A 24,988-nucleotide genomic window follows, 5' to 3' on the forward strand; every position below is an offset into this window, starting at 1 on the left:
GGTCGCTATATTTCTGGTTTTCAGTTGAATAAGAATTTTTGTAGATTTGGGGGCCTATCGCAAATCACAGTTGTTTTTCGATCTTTACAAGGTTGTTAAATGTATGTACTTAGTGAGTATGTGAAGGGAATCGTTACGTAATCGCTTACATAAACTTTGATCTTGGTTAGGTTGAGATAGTTGCGGTAAGATTGAGTGAAAGTTGCTCGCCATATAATAATCACATATGGCAAGCAACTTTCACTCAACTCTGAGGTTATTAACTTCTACTGCTTTATTTACGCGATTGTGTTCTCATTGTTGGAGTATTTACTCATGGGTAAGGGTCTTTACGGCTAGAGGTTATATAGCACAAGTATTTGAATAAAGTTCTTTTATTTCTAATCTTAATCAATTATCTGACTATATTACAACAGGCATTGACTCTGAAAGAGTTTTTAAAGTCAGAGTTCCTTCTAGGAGCAAATGTTATACAAATGGTTCTAAAATGAGCTGCGGTTTCGGATCTGGTATCTTCTGTAATGAAGCTGTGATACGTAACTCTTATAGTCTTTTCAAGGCTACAAGTGTTATCTAGGCTACAATATTTAAGATCTCAATATTCGTGGCAACATGGACATTTTTTCCTAAACTTAAGCGTATTAGCCAGACAATGGAAAAAGGATCTATTAAGGCTGGGTCACCTGACTTCATCGTTTTTTGGGTCCCTAAACCTAGGGTCTACTAGGGAAATGAACAGGCAGATGAGCTTGCCAGAACGGGATCTGCAACACCATTTCAGTATTAACTCCGTTAGGATTTATAAAAAAACAGTAATTATGGCAGTGGCCTCCGGTAGTTTAGTGGTTAGTGTTCTAGTCTGGTAGACTGGAGGTATTGGGTTTAATTCCCACTTGTGGCACTTATTATAGAGCGCACAAGAGGCGTGACAGAGGCCTAGGTGTATTTCTTTGGATTTGATGTATATATGTACATCCTCCTTTCAAACTAACTATCAAACTATGGCAGTCATTCCCCTACAAAGACAACAGTCTTCCATATTCTCTGTGAATGTCCTGCTCTATCTGCGAAGAGAATCTGTCATCATTTTCAACATTGATGGGATATAGACCCAGATATGACATATTTACCATAAAATACTACATACTTCAACTCTACGCAGTGTACTGTCACGTATACAAACCAACTGGACCGATACAACCATGTATAACCAGTAATGTGCTGAGTGTTCATTTTTTAGGACATACAGGGGCGATTGATGAGCGTCTCTAGTCCACTTATTGGATTGAAACTGTCGAACATGAGATATGAGATATAATGTAGTTACACACGTTATGATCGAGGACATTTATCTATATGAATATATGAGAGTAATGGACAGACTTTCAACAACTTTCTGAGATTTAATGATAGAGAATAATTTCCATTATTCCATTATGTATGATGTATGATGTATGTATGTATGTATGTATGTATGTAGTCTGTGTAACAAAGTTCAAAAACAATCATTACATTAGTGTCAGTTTATTGTCGCCAGGAAGTCTAGGTGATAAATACTTGAAATTTTTTTTGTTGTATTGATATAATTAATATAATTCAGAGTCGTGTATTTTTTGATTTCTACCTAGACAAGACAATGTTATAATAACAAATCCTATAAATAGCTACTTCTATAGGAATCAGAAATGGTAGACAAACTTATAAGTCTTGATTTACATTTTATAGAGAATAACATCGGAATAATTTAAACAATTTCTTACAACTTTTAAATATTCTCAAGCAGGAGTCTCACGCCACCTATTCTACGCGGCTGTTAAAAAATTATAATAAATGTAGTTGTATGCTGCAACTTACAAGCATGAAAGCGTGGGATGCCTTGACGCATAAAATGCTTAAAGTGGATCTGCTTTCTACTAAGCGTAAGCGTTATAAGCGGCAAACAAACATGTAAACTGATTTTGAAATTTTATTTAAAAAAATATAAATAAAAAGGTTTTAATAAACGCATACATAAAACAAAACGTTTATGCTTAAGAAGCGTTGCATGCACCTTGATGCTTAGGATGCGAAAATGCACGCAATACTTCGACGCGTAAACGCATAGTGTGGACCTCCAGCTTTACACATTAGCAATACCCAGCAACAGTTTTTTAAGCTTGTTATAAATATAATATTACAGTAACACGTTTCTAGCAACATGTTGTTGCCGCTTTTTATTTCATGTCCTTTACAGATATATAATTTCAAACATGTTGCTATGATTTCTCTCTTACAGCATCATCATTTATAGCATAAATGTTGGAAAAATGTATTTATATTTTTCTCTCGATTACGTTCTCTCATTTTTCTCTGCTTAAATGTCAAAGTAACAACAAAACCACGCGTTGCATCCATTAATGAGAGTAATTTCGAAAAACAGGAAAACACCGGTTGAGATGTTTTTGATGTAAAAATAAAGTCAAATAAAAATACCCACACATACCAGAGCCAAATAACAACAACAGTAAGGACGATGACTACAACAACAACTTGAAAAATATTACATGTAAACAAAGTCATGTCAGAACAGAATAGAACAGAACAGAAAACAACATAACACAACATTTTCCTATGGACCATTTTAAGGAAACTGAAATCAGTTTTCGCACGATTGTCAAATGGAAAACACGTCTTAAGCGGATAAATTCGAAATAAAATTTAAAAAAAGTGAAAAAAGTAAAGTGACCAAAAAAGGAAGAAAATAAAAGTATTTTTTTTTTGTTGTTGTTGCTATTAATATAGAAAAATACATACAAATACTTACTTTTTTTCATATGAAAATAACGTTAAACACCTACATACTGATATGCATACATACATGTAAAAATGTGTAAGCAGGGGAGGGGGCGGTGTGTAAGTGAGTGAATGTAAGTTAAGTGTGTATGTTTAGATATGTAGGAATGTATGAATATTTGTTTGTGTATACAAGTAAATGGAAAAATAAGAAAAACCTTTTACTGAAATTTTCTCTGTTATTTTTTTTGTTGTTGTGTGCTTTAAAAAATTATGTTTTGTTACCATTTTGGAATACGCGTGTGAAATAATTCTTACCAGACTAGAAAGATTAACAAAAACAGAAATAGGAACAAATCAAAAATCAACAAAACTCGACAAGACTGAACATGAAATGTGCAAAAAATCTAATGAAGTGCAATGAATTGGAAAATGAAATGTAAAAAAGAAAAAACAAAGAATAAATAATAACAACAACAATAGCAAATTATAATCATTTATCCATGAGCCCAAAAAAAGTACTCAACAAATAAATAGAATAAAATAAATCCATAAGAAATTTTTATTGAAATTCAAATCAAAATTAATGAATAAATAAATGTGTGCAAAAAGAAAGTGAAAAGTACATAACTAATACTATACAAAAACAAAATCAATGATTAACTACCTTTCAAATTGATTAGAAGTGAAAAAACAAACAAATCAATGGCACAGCATAAAAATCATTGCGAAAAAAATTAAGATTGAAATTGAAAAATTAAGCTCGAAAGTGAAAAATTGTTATGGAAAATAGGAAAAAAATCAAATGAAGCAAAACTCTCCCCCAAAAACACAATTGTTATAAAATGCACAATAAGGAAATAAAAAAAGGCAAAAGGAAACCAGAAATAGAAAAAAAAAACAATTTTGTCTGCAAACGACATGTTCAATGTTTGTCCTTTGTATTTGAAATTTAATTTATGTTTCCATTGTTTGAATCACGTTGGTCGTTTTTTTTTCTTTTTTTGTTTTCCATTTCTCTGCCCATTATATATTTTTCACACGTTACTGTGATTTGTGTGTAAAAATTTCTTTTGGCACAAATAGATTAAGTGTCTTTGTTGTCTCTGATTTAGACACTTAACTGCATGAAAGCAGTTGAGGCAATGCAATGATATAAAAAGTGTTTTTTCCTCCCTTTGTTTAAAGTAAAGTTTACCATGAGGATTTTAATGAAAATTATAAATGGCTATAACTGCAAAACAATTATCAAACTTTAGAATTTAGATAGACAACTTAAATTCTAAGTGAGGTAACTAAAGTTGATATTATTTTTGCGAAATATTAAAGGTTAAAGATCAATTTTTTTGTGTTTTCTATATATAAATTTTGTAGAGCATCAAATGTTTTGTATCCTGTCTAGACTCTAGTATTATGTTTGACCTTTGGCTTTTGAATAATTCGAATTTTTAACAATTAAATTTTTTAGTTTCAACTTCAAAGTAAGAACGGATAAAATCAAAGGAACATATGTAGATAACTTTATAATCATTAAAACAATTACAAATATTGAATTTTTCAATAAAGCTTTACGTAGATAGATTGTAATAAAATTCAAAAATTCAAATTTGTCTAGAGTACACTGGATACATCATTACCCAATCAATTAATACTAAATACAAATAAGTCCAATTCGCAATCAGTGTCATATCGTTGTAGCATTGTATGTCATAAAAATTTTTTAAATAAAATTTTTTAAATAAATTTTTTTGAAACAAACATAAATCAATAATAAAAAAATTACGACATACTACAATACAACCGTACAACAGCGATTGTGAGCATTTGGACATATATTCAAAATGTATTTCAACAACGAAAAATTTCCAAAAAGATGCTTTTGTAGATTCCTTTTTATTCAGATCCCTACATGTTAAATTTTATATTTCTATGTTCAATACTTATTATAAAAAATACAAAAGTATCAGTTGAAGGACGAAAAAGTACTGAAAATATTCCTTTTCGATTCTTTCGGTTACAAACTTGCATTAAGGACCCTGTATGTAAAAATGTATGTTTCTAGATTTCTTAAAAAATTTTATTCAATAAGAACCGCGATTGTAAATTGCTTTATATTTTATCTTCATAATCAGTGTTGGCATTTTTTAAGTCTTTTAGCCATTTCTGGTCTTTTTATACCCTATACCACTTTAGTGGGGAGGGTATATTGGGTTTATCTGATGTTTGTAATGCACAGACTGTCGAGAGTTTTAACGTGAGCACCTGCCGTGTCGGCCTTATCTCACGGTGGTCTTTTTCATCCACAGGGTAGACTTGAGAACGGTTTACCATCGCCCCTTTGTCTTCAATGAAGACTCAGGTGGCAATTTTTGCACATTGGCTATGACCGGTACCATGCGCAAGTACTTTGCTGGAGTACTCGAGCTATCTATTCTCTTGCCAAAGTAGTCACGTTGTAAGACAACCACACTACTAAGGCTCTGTTGATTCGGCAACAGCACCTAGAGACGTAACCGGTGGACCGAAGCACGATTCATCAATAAGCCGTAGACATCGTTCTTACTCACAGTGACACGCTGTGGTAAGTCTGATATGAACAGAGTATACTCTGAACACATCTGGACAAGGAAGGAAAATTAATCGGTATCTCTTGAATATGATATCTTTCATCCATCATCATTAAACCTAGCACACATCTCATTTATTCGACACATTCATAGAGAAAAACATACGACACACTCATTTAGGTATACGGGTGGGGTAAGTCCCGCATACCTCTACATTCATTCTTTATCATATACAATTGACACCAACTCATTTCCAACGCTTAGTCCCACAGTCACTCCTCTGTGGGGTATGTGTTGATTTTCGGCAACAGCACCGAACTCTTATCCCGAAATATTGACTATTATCATGCATCAGTCTTTTAACCGCCACATATACTCTACCCGCGAATTTGGGTTCAACAAACAGCCACTACGTGGATCCCGAAGGAACCTCAACCAACTGATCAGCCAGGACATAGTCCTGCGGGCAACTGGCCACCCGTAGTACCAGATTATGCGGTGCTCTGGTCAGACCTCTGGCAATCTATGCAAGGACTAAGCCAAGCGGTAGACTGAAACAACCAATTTTTCAGTCCCGGTCAGATTGGAGGTATTGGGCCCTCTTTATACCCCGGGATTGCAATAACACCAAGGCGGAGGTCTTCGCCAAGGTAACATGCCCCCGGGGGAGTTTGTAATGCACAATAATATTGGTCCTATATCCACCTTAAAGTATACCAATCAGCTCAGAATCATTTTCCGAGTCGATTAAGCTATGTCCGTCCGTCTGCCGTCCTTCTGTCGTCCGTCCATGTTAACCTTATAACACAAATCGGCAGAGCGTAAAATTTTCTTTCCACACTAACATTACTTCACTTTGTGTTTTTGCTTTCCATGCACTGAAAGAAAAGTTTGTAAACTTTTTTAGTGTTTTTAGTGTAGTGACTTCACTACTTTACAGTGTACTGTAATATAAATAACAAACAAACATTTGGATTTTTTATGAATAGGATTAGAAAAAATTTAAACACGAACATTGAACATTGCTCTCGGAAATGCATTTACTTGCAATTTTAGATACAAAATTAATTTTAATATATACTCCATGTAAATAGAAGGAAAAAAATTAAGATTTAAAAAAAATAATGGATTGTTAGGTATAAAAAAATATCCTCCAAGAACTTTTGAGCTCATATACAATGCTATAGATGTCAATTAATTGAAAATATTTACAGGATAATGTTGTAAATAGGCTTGTATATCAAGAATTAACATATTTGCGGGTTTAACATTTGTTTAGGAGTTTATGTCGTTTATTCACCTTTATTTAAATTCCCATTATTTTTTACAATTACTCAGAAAAAATTTTTCAAATATAATTTTACGTATTTAATGATATTTTTCTTGAGATATTTTAAAATTAAACTTATCTTTATGTTTAACAACACAGATTTCTCTATGTGTAACTCCATCAAAAAACTTCCAAGCTATCATTCTCTTAGTTTTGGAAGTTACGTGCGTGTGTTGGAAAAAAAACCAAAGAGCTGGTTAAGATCGGTCCATTATTTTACCTAGCCGCTATACAACTGAACCACCAAATAGGGCCTGTAATGCTTGTAATCAAATTACAGGTCGCAATTTTGGAGATAATTCAATGAAATTTGGCACAGGATCTTCTATGATACCTGTTAAAAATGGTTAATATTGGTCCATTATTTCACCTAGCTCCCATACAACTGAACCCCTGAATAGGTCTTGTATATACTCATATCTCGACAAAAAACTGCAAGACCAAGTTCTATACTAGATTTAATGATTCTCACAAATTCCATAATTATAGGTCCTCATATGTCCTCAATTAACGGCTTAAGTATGTATATATGAGGCAAGGTACAATTCAACGTAAATGCTTTATTACGCCAACTAAATCACATATTATTTTTGTAAATGATGTAGGGTATTATATGGTCGGCCTCGCCCGACTATAATTTTCTACTTGTTCAATGAAGGATTTAACCTTTTATTTCTAAAATAAAGAGTGTTGCCACTCTTCATAATAAAGAACAAGTTCCATTTGAAGAACGATAAAGTAGCAAAAAGCTACATTTTAAATTTTACTAACATGACTGATGAAATATTCTTTTAATTATTATTGTTAAAATTCAAAAAAATACAATTGGGATGATAAAATTGTGAAATAAATTCTACGTTTGTGTTAAAGTACTAATGAAAAGAGTACCATTTCCCTCATTCTATCTAGGAATACATTTTTTTCAACATTAAGTTTACAAAATATTCCATGTTTAAATATACATATATCGCATATAAAACTTAAATGATTTAAAAATTCATTAACTTATTCCAAAAATACAGTGTTTTCCAAAATTACCAAAGAATTTACACAAATTCTACGCCTTAGTAGCCGAAATCGAAAAGTAAAACTTTCCAGTTTTTCCCTTTTTTTTCCGATTTTTTTTCCTAAAAGTTATAAAGGACCAAAATAGGTGCCAATATTACTTTTGTTACTCATTTTACCCCTTAAAAGCACGAATTTCAAAAAAGTACCAGACATCCATCTGCTTATTTTAAGAGTAGATACAACTGTTAAAACGCAACTCTTTTATATAGATAGATCTTTTACTATATCACCTCCACCAAATCATTTGTTGTAAAGAAAAATTTCGAAATATATATGATTATTGAACGTATGTGAACATTGAACGTTGTACACTATGCAATGAAAATAAATGTCTTGGAAGTATCTTGAGATATGGGTACAAAACGGGGTTTTCAAAACTTTAAGCACTTATAAGTCATACAAAAACTCCTACAAATAATCACTTTTATTCTATAACTCTCTTAAATATATTGATATCGCAATGAAAATCAGCATATATATATATATATATATATATATATATATATATATATATATCTTTATATAAACTAAGTTTTATAAAAACTTAATGTCATCAATAATTTTATAATGATCGGCCCATATTTAACCCTACCCCCCAGATTCTAATATGCTACTGACTTATAAGTTTCTATACGTACGAAATTCCGGTTTTTACCGATTTCCCAAGAATTTTAAGGATTTTGGCTTATTTCAAAAACAGATTCTTCTTGTACTCAATTTCACCTTTCAGAAGAACAGTGTAACTTTCCACGTATTTCAGTTTTTGTTTATTTTGTCTCACTGTGTTATACGAACGTCATGGTGGAATGATTAATTTACTATAAACTGATTTTCTGTGAGAGGATTTCTATGGAGGTTAGCTAGCGTAAACTGTTGATCGATGCTCATAAGATTAGGTTTCATAAATATAGGCTTCGGTTCCAAAAAAAATGTTTGTGTGTAAAATTTTATCGTTATTCTGACTAGTTATGAGAGTGGTTTAAACTCATTTTGTAAAAAATGTTTAAATCATATTCTGAAGGGGATTTATAAATATGGTAGGATCCGATCCTTGTAAAATGTATTAAAGCGATTTTTGTTATCAAAGCTATTCTTAGTTTCGAATTACGAATGGCACATTTAATGGATGCTAGGGCTAATTATAGTTCCCATGTTTTCCATACATTGGAAAGTGATTTCTCAATACATTAAAACTAACTTTTTACAACAATTGTTGATCTGTTAAGGTATTTATAGCACTTTAAGTAAGGTTTATAACAGAGCTCTGTGCGAACTAAACCACCGATATTGAATATTTCTTATAGCAAATAGTGTTTCTCATTAAAGAATATTTGAGCAAACTTTTATCTTTCTAATTACTCATTTTTGTTAGGCTCGTCCTAAATATTAGTTAGGTCCTTTTGATGTCTTAATTGATTAAGCTACATCCGTTCATATAATTGTACTTCTGCCGATTTTCCTGTGTAAAATACTATCGAATTAATTGAAATGCAGCCACGTAAAGAAGAGGGCGTAGGTATTTATAGGTGACAATAGGGTATTTAACTGTATAGATTCACTACAGCATCACCGCAAAGTGTTTCACTGTTTTGTCATCAGGAGTGCTGGTCCCATATATATTTGTCTCCATTAGAAATATTTTTACAAGACATCATCGGGTTTGGTGAGAAAACTCTTTTTACGAAAAATTTTTATCATATTCCGTAATATCTGTTGATGCCCAATAATATCATGCTATTATTGATGTTTGCAAAAAAAATGCATTTTGATATTACACAAAGGAAAAAATTAATATATATTCAATATTTATGTATATAAAATATTGATATTCGATGAAGTGATTAAAAACATATGTATATTATTTCGTCAAATGTTTTTAACAACAATTATCAAAAAAATTTATTTCTTCCATACAGCCGTTATTTATTGAAAATGTTCGCACGGAAAAATGTTGATAGTTGGTTATGGGTTTTTGTATGTTAACAACAATAACGAAAGCCATACTCAAATCAACAGCAATAATTCCTTTAACATGATTTAAGAGCTTTACAGTAAATATGAAATAAAACAAGTAAGAACGTACAGTCAGGCTGGGCCGACCATATAATATCCTACACCTGTTACAAGAATAAAATGTGATTTAGTTTCATAATAAAGCATTTATAAAGCATTGTTAAAAGAATTGTGGCCATTTAAGTAAAATTTTGAAGGAGCCTTTTTATAGGTGCTAGGGTTTGATTAGAAGTTTTACATGGACGGACGGACATAGATAAATCGGCTCAGAAATGGATTCTTAGTGGGCATAGGAACAATAATATTGTGCGTTACAAACATCAGCACAAACCCACTAAAGTGGTGTAGGGTATAACAAGTATGTTATACCTACACACATGGACAATTTCATCTTGTCAAGTATTTTGAGACCAACAATTTACTTAACGACTGCCAGTATGGCTTTCGTAGAGGCCGCTCTACGGGAGACTTGCTAGCCTTCCCTTCGGAAAAATGGTGTCATTCCATTCACTATTTTGGCAAAAGCAAAGTGGTGGTTCTAGATATTCCAAAGGCATTTGATAAAGTGTGGCATGGTGCACTTGTATCAAAACTAATTGCATTTGGTGTCGGTAATAACTTCTCTCGATTTATTTTGAGTTTTCTCAGAGATCGCTCTATACGAGTTGTTATAGATGGAATCTCATCAAACGAGTTCAAGATTATTTCAGGAATACCGCAAGGCTACGTTCTTTTCCCTACCCTTTTTCTTATCTTTATAAATGACCTTCTATGTCAAATTTCCAACTCTATCTACTCTTTTGCGGATGACAGCAGTATCTGCCATTCTTATTTATTTAATTATAGGTCAAGCCCTCTAGAAATTGGGAATATAAGGCGCAATATGAATGAATCGCTTAATCACGACTTGATAAAAATCTCTGAATGTGGTCGTGTTAACAGAGTTCATTTTAACGCCCGTAAGACTCAATATTGTTTTTTAACACATAAACGCTTGGTAGATATTATTGTTCCATCTATATACAGTTGTGTTCAAAATAATAGGAGTGAAAATTTTAAAAATTTTGAAAATAAATTTTTTAATGAAAGATTTACATTTTTAATTAAATATTTTTATAATTTATTTATTTAACTAGTTCTCTAATTTTTATAACCGTTATTCTGAATATTGAAGAAATTTATATAAAAAATATATATTTTTCTAAATTTATATACAAAATCTATTGTTCAAAATAATAGTAGTATTCGATTTAAGTTCAACTATTTTTAAAATAAAAACAAAAACGAAAGCACTTTCATCTAAAATGTTATTAATTAATGTGTGCCAGTAAAACATCAGTCATTTTTGTAAAGATTTAATTTAGAATTTGGGTTTATGAACCTCTGGAAATTGATGTCCTTCCGACAACGGTTTTGTGGGGCTTGATGACACATGTCGTGGCCGATTATCAACAAATATACAGGAATTTATTCAGAAAGCCTTAAAAGATGTTAAACACGAGGTCTTTTAACGTTTTGCTTTAGAATCAGTAAGTCGACAACCATGTAAAGGCATACATCCTATGGAACGAGCTTCCTCCAATTTAGAATCAAAAATATTTTTATACGACAACACCCCCATTTTATCAAATTTGTTTATTGGGAATATACTTAAGAGCATATCTTGGACTAATATGTGTACCTACAACATTTGGGGTACGATACCATTTTACAATTTATTAGACCATACCCTTTTTGTCAAGACCCATCATAAATCATTCCTAGTATACAACTTTCTTGAATGTTGGTTAGAGCTTAATATTTTTCGTTTAATGGGCCCCCAATGTATTTTCTGTATTCATTTAGATTTATAAATATAATTTTTTGTCGTATTCATGCATTAAAAATTCATCCATTTATGAAACCACCTCTAAATGTGTTACTTAATGTGTTTCACTATATGCTTTATGGTCTGAAATCAATATTTTTTTTAAAGATTTGTTTATAAATTAATCTGAACGAACTGAATATTGATCACGATGTTTAATATCTACGATTTGGCTTAGTTTCACTAGTTTTGGGCGCCCTAATTGGATTAATTTAAAAAAATGATAAGCGCTTATGGGAAGTTGTTTTAATTTTTGAATGAAATGTTTATTTTTTATGAGAAATTTTTAAATATCTGACTTCCTAAAGTATTCAAAAAGTCTTTTAATGAGATAACCATGAGAATTTTCATGTTTTGTTCGCGATTTTTTTTTCAAGATATTTGAACAGATTTCATTTTCGTCAATTCTGATATTTTCTTTCAGGATTTTAAAGGAAATAATTGTGAATTGACCTCAAAATTATCTAAATATAACAGTTTTATATCATATTTTAAATATTTACTACGAATAAAGGAAATTAATCTAACTTAGGTAAGATAATATACGGTACTCCTATTTTTTTGAACAGTCGTAATCGGATATGGATTTCGAAAAAAGTGAATACCAAAAAAAAAAAAAAAAAAAAAAAAAAAACTAATGAACCTATTTACAAAATGACATTTGTTTTGTATTTTAAACACTTAACAAATAAATATCGTGAAAAATATTTGATTTCTTTTAATCTTTCCTTTTTAAATTAAGCTGCACTATTATTTTTCTGTCTCACTCCTATTTTTATACCCTTCACTTTCGTGAGAAGGGTATATATAAGTTTGTCATTGCGTTTGTAATTTCTATAGTATAATTTTCCGACCCTATAAAGTATATATATTCTTGATCCTTATAGATAGCGGAGTCGATTAAGCCATGTCCGTCTGTCTGTCTGTTGAAATCAGTTTTTAGAGGACCCCAGATATCGGCGATGTCTGAATCTTTAATAATTCTATTAGACATGCTTTCGAGAAGATCGCTATTTAAAATCAGCAAAATCGGTCGGTAAATAACGGAGATATGAGCAAAAATCCGAGACAACCTCTGAAAATTTCATCAAAAAATTGTTAAAAAAGCAACAAAAACACTGTACATAGAAAAAGATGTACACGTGTGTGTATAGATGTATTTGGTTTTATTCAGCTGTGTATTTTTTTGTGTGTTTGGAATTCAAACATACAAAGTATACACAGCAAAAAAATATGATTTGCATTTTTTGTTAAAATAAAATAATTTTCCCTTTTGTTTTGCAAATATATTTTTTGATGAATAGAAAAAAGTATTTAAAACGTTTTCAATTATATGAGAGTAGATTGTGAGTTATTGTACAATAATTTTTATGCGAATAATGTAAGTTTGAAATTTAAAACTAACACAAATTTTTTCCAAGTGCTTTTTAAAACAATTTTTTTTTACGATAAACAAAAACAAAATCTACGTCTCGTCAATGTTTACCAGCAATGAATCAGAGGTCGAAGTCGACCGGCTTCGAGTCGGAGCTTAGCCGCCGCCGAACTATATTTAGTTGCTTGAGCCGCCGGGTGCTGTAAATATTAAGGAATCAGAAAATCTTAATGTTCTGGCCTGAATAATTTAGTGCGATGACCGCTGGACTAAACACATTTTTCAAGTATCGAAAGAAGCATTCAAGTGTCTCGGTTTTTTGAAACGGTGTAAGACATACTTCACTCCATGTGATCTTCTTACTATTTACACCACTTATATCTGACCGAAAATGGAAAACAACTCTCATGTATGGGCCGGAGCTTCGAAGTCAATTTTGGAGCTACTCGACCGTGTACAGAATAGGGCGAAGGTACTTATCGGTGACAGTATTTAATTTAATTTAACAAAATTTCTTGAAAATTGCTACCTGTACCTTACATTGTACAGCCAGCTAGTCTGTTGTATGAGGGCTGGGTGAAATAAAAAACTGATTTTTACCATTTTGAATAGATTTCGTCTTTGTATCACTTTAAGATGGATATATGATGGAAATTTTTGTGCTTAACAAACCCAATATACCCTCACCACCAAAGTGGGATACGAAAATTTAGTTTAATGAGTTAGAGTAACAACAAGTAAGTTGTTGGGTAAGTACAAGCCATTACCATGTTTTTGCAAAGTACATAGTGCTGATTTACTACAAGTCTGGCATGCCACAAAGAATGAGTTCAAAAAATCTGAATTTTACACTATACCATCTTGTGGAAGTAAGCGATAAGTAGTCTGTATATGTCTGCAATAAATTCATTTCTTTCTTCAAAAAAGAGTAAACACGAAACAAAAATCTATTTAATACTTCTTAATCCCCAGATACCGTCATAACAATAAAGTAACTTTATTCATTAATAGCAGTAAATATAAAAAAGTATTTAACATAAACATTGTCCAGATAAATAAAACAATTATTCATTTCACTACACTCTTGGATCTAAGCCACTAAAAGTTAATGTCATGTGGCACGCACTATTCCAATTATTATGTATTAAATGTGTGTGTGGCATACACATACATACATATCTTAACAGAATCTGTTTAATGTAAGTCTTAAATAAGATACAAAGAATTTACTAAGATAATAATAAGTTGAAAGATATTGTTTGTGTTAAGTAGCATTAGCATGATAAATTCAAAGTATTTGTTTAACTCATATCTATATTTTGCAGAATAATATTCTAAAAATATTATAGTTATTTGGGATTTTTTAGGTATTTTCATTTAATGCTAAAATTCGTGCTATTTCTTGGAATTAATTCATGTGGAAAATTGATTTACTTTGTATATCTTTAAGTAATTAACAGTTCAATTGTGCAAATAAGCATATAAGGTTAGAACGTTGTTTACTTTGATTGATTGACTTATAAGTAATCTGATCAAAATATACGAATTATTAAATAAATTTATATGTTATTAAGTTAGATGGATTAGATGTTTTTTATACAAGGTTTTTAGTGTCTTTATCTACCCAGCAAAAACCTCCATAACCCCTTACTTTTCAATGAATATTTACTTGCCGTCTGCATTACTTTGAATTAATCGAGTAATGACTTTCTCTTAATTTTCGGCTTTGTCATTTTGTTTTTACATTTTATTTAATTGCGTGTTAAGAATTGTGTTTCATAAAAAAGGAAAACAGCATTAACTTCATATTTGAAAACCACAATTTGACGCGCAATAAAATAGCTAAGCAGTGATGCCGTGAGTAGAACACTTAACTAACAAACCGAAGTCTCTGGTTCGTATTTGCACTGGCTCCTTTTTATACCCTACACCCTTATAGTGGGGAGGGTATTTTACGTTTGTGCTGATGTTTGTAACACAGAAAAATATTGCCCCAATACCCACCTTAAAGTATACCGATCGATTCAGAATCATTTTTTTGAGTCGATTAAGACATGTCCGTCCGTCCGTCCGTCTGTCCGGCTGGCTGTCCATGTAAACCTTGTGCGAAATTTTTAAGATAATCTAACTCAAACATGGGTCGACTCTCATTAAATTTGGGAAAATAATATATTTTTAAATAACAGTTAGTTTTGTTGAGTTTCATTGCGATACAAATGGTTACAGTCAATTTTAGACGTTTAAGACATTTTTTTGAAGGGGGGTTTATATGGGGGCTAGGGTCAAATAAAAGCCGATCCTTACGAAAATCTGCAGTGTAATTTGTACTTATATCAAACTTATTTGTGCCAATTTTTAGAGAAATAATAGAATATTTGACGTTATTATGGCATAAAAAGTTCAAATCGAGAGATACGGTTGTATGGGGGCTAGGTGAAATAATGGACCGATTTCAACCATTTTCAATAGGCTTCTGTGCCAAAAACATGCTTGGTCCAAATTTCATCAAATTATCTTGAAAATTGCGGCCTGTACCTTGCACACAAGGTTTACATGGACAGCCAGACAGCCAGCCAGCCGGTCGGACGGACATGTCTTAATCGACTCAAAAAAATTTCTGAATCGATCGGTATACTTTAAGGTGGGTATTGGACCAACATTTTTGTATGTTACAAATATCAGCACAAACGAATAATACAAAACAGTTTACTTAACAACTTCTTTAACTCCCACTTTGTAAGCGATCGAAGAAATACTTGCCTCCAATGACATCACTGTGCTATAATAATGAGTTTAAATACTAAAGAAGAAGGAGTGAAAAAAGGTTTTATTAGCATTTTAACTCATTACTTTTCAATGTAAGTTTTTCCTAGGTATATTAGGAATGAAATCCAAAGCTATCTTACGGTATGTATACAAAGCCCACCTGTACCTAGGTGATTTTTTCGGATATGAATTAACACCCTTTAAAGCCATCAAAAACTTTAATTACACAAGTCGTTGTTTTAACATGGTCATTGGAGTCAAGTACTTATCACAATCGCTTACAAAGTCATTAGAAAAATCAATCCTTATAGGAACAACAAATTTTAAGAATCGTTTTGCAATCGACCCATATAAAGTACATACCACAAAAACGACTTTAATGTTGTTAAACAAGTAAGAGGTTATAGTCGGGCGAGGCTGACCATATAATACCCTACACCTTTTACAAAAAAAAAAATAAGATTTAATTGCCATTATAATGCATTTAAGTTGAATGGTACCTTGCCTCAGATACATATATGTACATGCTTAGGCCGTTTATTGTTGAATAAAATTGTGAACATTTAAGTGAAATTTTGAGGGGGCTTTTCATAGGGGCTAGGGTCATGTGAGGACCTATTGGTTTTTGTCATTTTGAAGTCATTTTATCAAGAGGACCTAACGTAGGGAATAGGGTCAATTAATCGGTTTTTCGTGATTTACTTGTATGGTGGTTATGAAAAATCGTGGTTCTTTTGAAATATCAAAAAAACCTTACCTATAAGTATCGTGCTTTCAACAGATATATGGACTTAGGGATTCTCTTCTAACGGGTGTGTTTTTCTTACCTACGCTTTTAATAAGACAGATAAAAAATTTAAAGGAAGTCACTTTTGAAGATTAATTAGATACTTAATTAAATCTTATAATTTTATGGAGACAAACTTAAATGTACTTCTTAACTTATATATCGAGGGACTATATTCAATAGTCTCTATTTTAAATAACACAAGTTTTCAGGAGAGCAAAAAACTGTTTATTTCGCAAGTTCGTGAAGATTTTTAAGTTTTATCTTCTACAATATATTTTTACTACCATATTCGAAATCATTTTATAAAAAAAATTTAAAATTTTGCATTATTTTCAAAATTATCCACAAAATTTTTATCAGATAGAGCTTTTTTTCTAAAAATTTTTTTTCAAACCTTCAGATAGAGACTTTTGCATAGAAATATAAATTTTCTTTTGATTTGATTTATTATGAATAAATATTAAATTTTTTGCATATAAATGAAGCGATATAAACCAAATTGTTGAAAAGCAACAGCTTATGATATTTTGGTCCAAAATCAATGTTATATGGTTAAACACGGCAATAAAATTAATCAAATTTGTATCATAATGAGCAATATCTCGAAAACTATTAAATCTAATATTTGTACTCATTATGTCCAAATTAGTAAAAATACTTATTTTGCAACAGAAAATTATCCAAAATAATAGAGTTTGAAACAATTTTTGGATAAGATAGAGAGTTTTGCATTCAGAATTTTTCTTTATTTTAAGATATGGAAATTTAAAAATTGCTATAAAATTGCCAAAAAATATTTTTTTCTTTTGAAATTTATGTCACTGGTGCGGTATAGTTTTCTGGAGATTTTGCAGGCAAAATCTTATTTTCATGAAAATGACAGATAGAGACTATTGAATATAGTCCCTCGATATAAACTTCGAATTAAACTCTATATGAAGGTCAATGGAATTAATCAAAAGACTGAAATTTTGGAATGATGTTCAATTCAGTATTCTTTATAAATGTTTTAAATTGTGTTTGGTATTTACTATTATTATTAGTATTATTATACCCTACATCACTTTAGTAGGGAGGGTATATTGGGTTTATGTTGATGTTTGTAACGCACCATAATATTTGTCCTATATCCACCTTTAAGTATAGCAATTGGCTCATTTTCTGAAACGATTTAGCTATGTCCATCCGTCTGTCCGCCCGTCTGTATGTCTGTCTGTAATCTAACTACAAGTCCCAATTTTGAAGATAATTCCAAATAAATTTGGTACGTGATCTTCTATTGATCCAAGGGCGAAGCATATTGAAAATGGTTAAGATCGGTTCATTATTTCACATAGCTCCCATACAACTGAACACCGGAATAGAGCTTATAAACTTTGTAATCAGACTACAGTCCGTAATTTTGGAGATGATACCGTAGACGAAGTCTATTGAAAATGGCTAACATCGGTTCATTATTTCTATTCTTATTATTATATTCCAAATTGATATTGATAATGCGGATTTGAAACATATTTCACTGTAATGAAAATTCGGACCATTTTACAGACATGTCTGTAATATTAAAAGAATTTATCATCATCTGTTCCTGACTAGTAAAACTTGTTTGGGAATCTATTATATTTTAATGGTCCTTATATACATACATATGTATGTTTGCTGTTTTTTATTTTTTTACGAATCTACACTTTACAACTTTACTTGTTTTACTTTGTTGTTTCAACTTTCCAACAATTATTTCATACTGGTAGTGGGTTGCTCATGTAGTGCATTTTTTTTATTCATATGTAGTACATGTACAAGTGTGTATTTCCGTTTGTATTTTCTTTTTCCTTTTTATAACCGGAAGTAATTTTATGTTTGATTTTTTTTGCTGCGATTTCTTACGTTTGTACTTTAGTGTCACCAAAAGCATTTTCAATTTGTTCTCATAAGCCATACGTCGACACATAGACAAGCTGAAAGAAAAGAATAAAAATGGAAGAGGGAAAAAAATAAAATTTATTATGAAAATAACAACAATTTCTTTGTTGTCTGCTTAAAATGCTATAAGAATAGCGATGAAGGATTAAACAACGATAGCAGCAGCAGCAGTGGAAACAACAACAATAAAATCTTTCGATTTATGGATGACATATGCACATACATATACTCACACACAAGTTGAATGTACATTGTACATACTCTCTCATACTCTTGGTGAATTTCAATTTATCAAACTTTTTATTATTCCTGGTTATTGAAATCTCTAACACAGACTTTCATTTCACAAACTCTTATACATTTAAAAAAAAGTTTATTTTCTAACATTTACTTTCACGTATTCTTTTACATATGTATGTATATTAGAGATGCCCATAGTTTTAAGTGAATATAATTATTGGCTCTATGTCCGTCTTAAAGTATACGACTCTAAATAACATTCATTCAGATTCTTGTTCAGAAGATAATTGTATGTAAGTGGCAGATTTACATAATATTGTGATTTCAATTATGCCCTTTAACGTACTCAAAACACAATTGTACTTAAATATTATTTTTATGATGTATGTGTGTAATAAACTGTTGTTTGTATGATTATATGTAAGTCGTTATTAAAGTACTTAAAAGTAATGCAGACGGTATGTAGCAAAAATTGAAAAGAAACCTGTTGTGTAAGTATAAGTCACTACAAAGTTTTTTGTCTTAATCTATTCTAAATTTATTACTAGTTTATAAATAAACATATACAGTCTAGTGTTTGAGGTCAGGTCTAATGTACATCACCTTCCTTACTTTCTAAACATATACGTTTAAGTTCTTGTAGTTGCAATTGTCTCTATGGTAGTAGAGTTAGTGATCTGTCAATGACATTTAACAAGAACAACTTAAATATAAAGAGAATGAAATTGAGCAAAAAAACGCAAATGTCCTTTATATATTTCCCACTTTTTTAATAAAACAATTTCATGGAGACACCATCTGAGATATTGAGTTAAATTTAATATTTACAAAATTTCTAGTAAAATAAAATTTTGCTTAACTCTTTCTGCAGAATATCTTTTAAGAAAATCCTTAATAACTGAAAAACTATTTAGAGTCCCCTTAATAACTTACTAAAATCCACATAAAAGTCTACGTTAGGAAAATCACCAATATTTTCATGTAATATTAGATCCATGAATGTAATAAGTTCCATTTAATTATAATGAAATATGCTAACTATGCGGATATAATATTCTTAATTCTTAATTATGTAGGAAAAAACTTACATTGAAAAGTAATGAATAAAAAACTTAAAAAGGCCACCTTTCACTATATCTTTATTTATAAAAACAATGATTAAAGTCAAGTACTTAGCACGCTCGCTTACAAATAACTAGTTAAATATGTGCTTATAAAAAGGCTGTAAAAAATAGTTGCACAACTGTTTAAGTTTTTTATTGTAAGTCAAATAAAGAGACAAATACAAAAATAAATATATATTAGCCATTAAACTCATAAACACAATGATTAAAGTGAAGTACTTAGCACGCTCGCTTACAAATAACTAGTTAAATATGTGCTTATACAAAGGCTTTAAAAAATAGTTGCACAACTGCTCAAGTTTTTTATTGTAAGCCAAATAAAGAGACAAATATAATTAAATATACAATTAAATTGTAATGACAATCATTATATGTTAGTCATTATAAGAGTACTTAAAAGTAGTGCAGGCGCTGGTCATTGAAAACAAAGAGGTTATGTAAGTACAACTCATTATCTAGTTTTTGCTGGGTACTTAGTCATACAAGGAATTCTCTGTGCCAGAATGTTAAATATTATACATATGCTGTATGTAAATATATATGGTGATAAATATTCTTCACCGATAATATATTTGTAATAATTATAAAAAAATATTATTTTTAAACAAGAAAGTACTTATTAAGAGATTAAAATGATTTTTTGCATTTAATTAATTTTTGTATTATAGACTCTCTTATACTTTTATTGTTATTAATTAAACACAAGCTACTAAGGTCGTGGCAAAGAAAGTTCTCCATAGTTGCACTGTCCTCTCCACATGTCCTACATTCGTCTAAATCCGCACGTCCCGTTTTGTATAGATTTGCTCGTAATCTTGTTAATTTTGAAAACATTTTTCATCTTGCTCTTTCAGGGTCACACCATAGGATCTTTGTGCTTTACCCACTGTTTCGACATTTCAAAAGAGCTTATAGTATTATCTCACCCATATTTGTAATTCAGCTTCAACCAGAGTTTAACACAATATAAACACAATATATAAAGAAACCTCTTTCAACTTTCATAAGCATCGATCCATAATGGATCATACTCTGTTTTGTTTACATCCAAATTATTTTTTTGCAAAAAATAATAAACTAATTGGTTATATTAAAATTTTAATTAATACCATCATATCTTATATATCACTAGATAGACAAACATTAGTGCAATACTTAATAACCGATTTTTAATAATTTTTTTTTCTAAAATACTACGTTTTTGAACAATATTTTTTTGGCTCATTTTAGGTTCGTCATCTTTAATTGACAAAAACAACAACAAATTGCATTTTTCATGAAACTTTTTTATTTTTATAAACATTTTTACAAGGTTTTATAAAAGATTTACAAAGCAACATATCTGCCGTTATTTGATAACTCTGAGAATTCGAGGTGATAAAGATTTATAAAGATTCTTAAGTATTGGCAAAGAAATTTCGGTCCAAGCTTTTTTAGTTCCTTCAATTTTAGCTTCTTTTGTGTCATACTGTCTGCCCGAACTATACACATTACGAGAAATAATATCCGAAAATTTTTCGATAATGCAAAGGACACAACAGCTATGCAAACGACTCAGGTAGAGCTCTTCTTTTCAAAAATCATAAAAATAATTATTATATCGATGTGGACCTTCTAAATTAAAAATGTTTTCATCCGAAAAAACAAGATGTTGATATAGCTTTTTATAACCATGTGTTCGCGTGCAAACTGAAGAGGATTTCTCTTTACGAGTGGCAATTGGAGTGGCTTTAATTATTTTTTTAATATTTCTAAAGCCTTGGCTTTTCTTACAATTCGTTTTACTGTAACACCCTTTTTCTCTAATTTTTGCTACAGAATCACTTGACTTAGAAGCAAATTTTATGAAATCTATTCTGTTCAATTTTGTTTAGACTCTATATGCAGTTCCATTTATGTTTTCCTAATATTCAAACTGTTTTCTTATAAAATTGCTAATAACATTTTGAATTAGCCCATTTTTTTTTTGCAAATTCCTGTTTTGGACCATTTTATTCTTTAGTTAATGGCTTACCGCAACCTATTTGTTAAAAAATATATTGTCTATATTCACAGATACTAGAATACGAATGGATTTTACTCACTGAACCTAATCAAGTGAGCCATAAAAATATAGCTAAAAAACGTAGTATGTAAGAAAAAAAATATTAAAAACCCGCTATTAGGTATTGCGCTAATTTTTGTCTCATTAGTGATATTTAAAATTTTAATATTACTAAATAGTCCATTAGTTTTTGTAAAACATTAATTTGAATGTAAACAAAACAGTAAACCTATTTAAGGGAGCGGGAGTGTACAAACTTTTTACAGAAATTATTAAAATATTAATATTTAGAATAGTCTCCATTATTTTCAGACCAATAATAATTTTCTTAAATATAACTGTAATAATATTAAAATAGGATTTTTTTGTTATAAAAATATTCTGTAATATTTATTTCATAACTATGGGACCCATTTCCCAAATCATTATATTCATGAAATATAGAATGAGTTGAGATACCGTGTCCTGAAATTTGCGAAAACGCCATTTTTGACCCTTTTTGAGACATGACATAACATCATGAAGATAACTTTATTTGTAAAATTTTGTATGTCATACTAAATAAAGGCATAACATATGTCATGTCTTCGTCATTCTTTGAGATATGTCATGTCTTCGTTATTTTTTGAGATATCATCACCCAAAGTATGAAAACTTTTGGTTCTTTGGTATATTCATGGTGTTTACAACCTAAACTTCAAAAGTGCGGAGGCTATTATGCTTTGTGATTACTAAAAAGTATCAAAAACTACTATTTAAAATCACTTACTTCGGTCTGAACATACTTAATTTCATGTTTGTAGATTTAATATTATATAAAATTAAAAAAATACCTTAAAAAATACCTTAAAAAAATACCAACAAGTTCACGTTCTTGGTACGAAAAAGTACCAAAAAGTTCCCTTTAATGGGTTCTCACCTATTTCAGACTCCACATACTTAATTTCTAGGTTCAATATTATAGAAAAGTACCTTTTAAAAAAACAAATAAGTACCAAAAAGTTCACATTTTCGGTCCTCGTCTAATTCCAACTCTACATATTTAATTTTATGTTTGAATTTTCAATATTATAGAAAATTCAAAATCTACCTTTTGTAGAACGAAAAAGTACCAAAAAATCGCTTTCGACGTGTTCTCGTCTAATCTGGACTCTATATACTTAATTTCATGTTTCTAAGTTCATTATTATAGAAAACTCAAAAAGTACCTTTCGAAAAACGAAAAAGTACCAAAAAGTCCCCTTTTATGTGTTGTCACCTAATTCCGAATCTACATACTTAATTTCATATTTCTAGGGTCAATATTATAACGTATTCAAAAAGTACCTTTTGAAAAACGAAATGTTCCAAAAAGTTCCCTTTTATGCATTTTCACCTAATTCAGACAATACATACTTAATTTCATATTTCTAGGTTCAATATTATAGAAAATTCAAAAAGTACCTTTTGAAAAACGAAAAGGAACCAAAAAGTTCCCTTTTATGGCTTCTAACTTAAGCCAGGCTCCACACTTAATTCCATGTTTCTAGTCAATAACAACACACTAGTGCTACTCTTGCTCTGCTGCTCTCGCTCTGCCTTGTTTTTTAAACAGAATACAATAACAAAATTTACCGTATGATTATGTGTTTTGTTTTTTGCAATTTTTGTTTGAGCATGAATAAAAAATCTCAGTTTTTGATGAAATTTTCATAGGTTATCTCGGATTTTTGCTCATATCTCCGTTATTTATGAACCAATTTTGCTGATTTCTCGAAGGCATGTCTAACAGAACTATTGAAGATTCGGATCTCGCCGATATCTGGGGTCCTCTAAAAACTGATTTAAACGAACATACAGACAGCCAGACGGACATGTTTGTAGCGCACAAAAATATTGGTCCTAAACCCACCTTAAATCACTTTCTCCGTCGATTTAGCTATGTCCGTCTGTGTATCCATGTAAACTTTGTGCGCACGCTACAGGTCGCAATTTTAATGATAACTTGATGAAATTTGGCACATACTCTTTTTTTGCTATTAGGATGAACTCTATTGAAAATGGTTGAAATCGGTCCATTATTTCGCCTAGCCATGATGCAACTGTACCGCCCGAATAGGTCCTTTTGCGCTTATGTTAAAAGGCTAAAAATTACGTTTTTCAAATTTCGTGACATGATATCTCAAATCTCAAATGTGATGGCATTTGGCGGGCCTCAGTTCTTTAGAAAAGTAAAGTATTGTTTTTCATGTATAGACATTAAAATATTGTTTCTCTTTGTTCCTTAAAGACCTGTAAATATAATGATGACCTTTTATCAGAACAGCCTTATAAAGACAGCCATTGTAGATTTTTCAATGGAAAAGGCTACAATGAATAAAAATATTTAGATTTCTAACCCAGCTGTAAATAAACATACATACTTACAAACAAACAAACAATATTTGCCTATTAGGGTAGATTATGTATTTAGCAAATATTTAAATAAGTGATTCATAGATTTTTAAATTTAGAAAACATACAAAGACCGCCCTAATTCTCTTCATTTACATATTTAACACTGTAAAGATGTACAAATGTACATACATATATGTATATATAAATGTGCTACAATTTGTTTACATGGCATTGTACATGAGTGTATTTATCGATATTGAGTATTCTATTATGTAATCCGATAATATTGTAGCTTATAGACTTTGTTTATTTGAATTTTAGAGAAAAAAGTCAAAACTTTTTAACACCAACTTTTCAATCGACTTAAACGAACTTAAGTAAAAAAGAAATAATTGAAAAAATACATTTTAACAACATATACTGTTCGTTTATTTAACATACAAATCCATCATTATAAAAACGTACAACATATTGAAGTTTTCATAGATTTTTTTTTTCAATTTTCAAAAAATAAACTTTTTAAAAAATAAGAAAAAAAAATATTCTACAATCATTTTCACTTGTGGCACAATAACAAATAGATAGAAATCCACTTAATCCCAATGAAAAAATTTTATATTCTGCTACTATATACATATTGGATTCAATGATTTTCATTGTAAGTAGGAAAAAGTTTGATTCTATTTTTTTATTGAATTGTTTATTTGTTATTTCAGTCATTCGACATAAAGTT

The 24,988-nt window shown here is 30.4% G+C and overlaps 1 long non-coding RNA gene across 1 annotated transcript in view; it reads left to right on the forward strand.

Moving 5' to 3' along the window:
* The first annotated feature begins 2,449 nt into the window (after window positions 1–2,449).
* Window positions 2,450–24,988, forward strand: part of LOC124420510 — a 39,298-nt gene continuing 16,759 nt past the window's right edge. The window contains exon 1 of the long non-coding RNA XR_006941241.1: window positions 2,450–2,906. This is a non-coding gene — a long non-coding RNA (uncharacterized LOC124420510). The remainder of the gene's footprint in view (window positions 2,907–24,988) is intronic.

This window comes from Lucilia cuprina, chromosome 6 (genome assembly GCF_022045245.1).
Source record: "Lucilia cuprina isolate Lc7/37 chromosome 6, ASM2204524v1, whole genome shotgun sequence".
In the NCBI taxonomy this organism is placed as follows: Eukaryota; Metazoa; Arthropoda; class Insecta; order Diptera; family Calliphoridae; genus Lucilia; species Lucilia cuprina.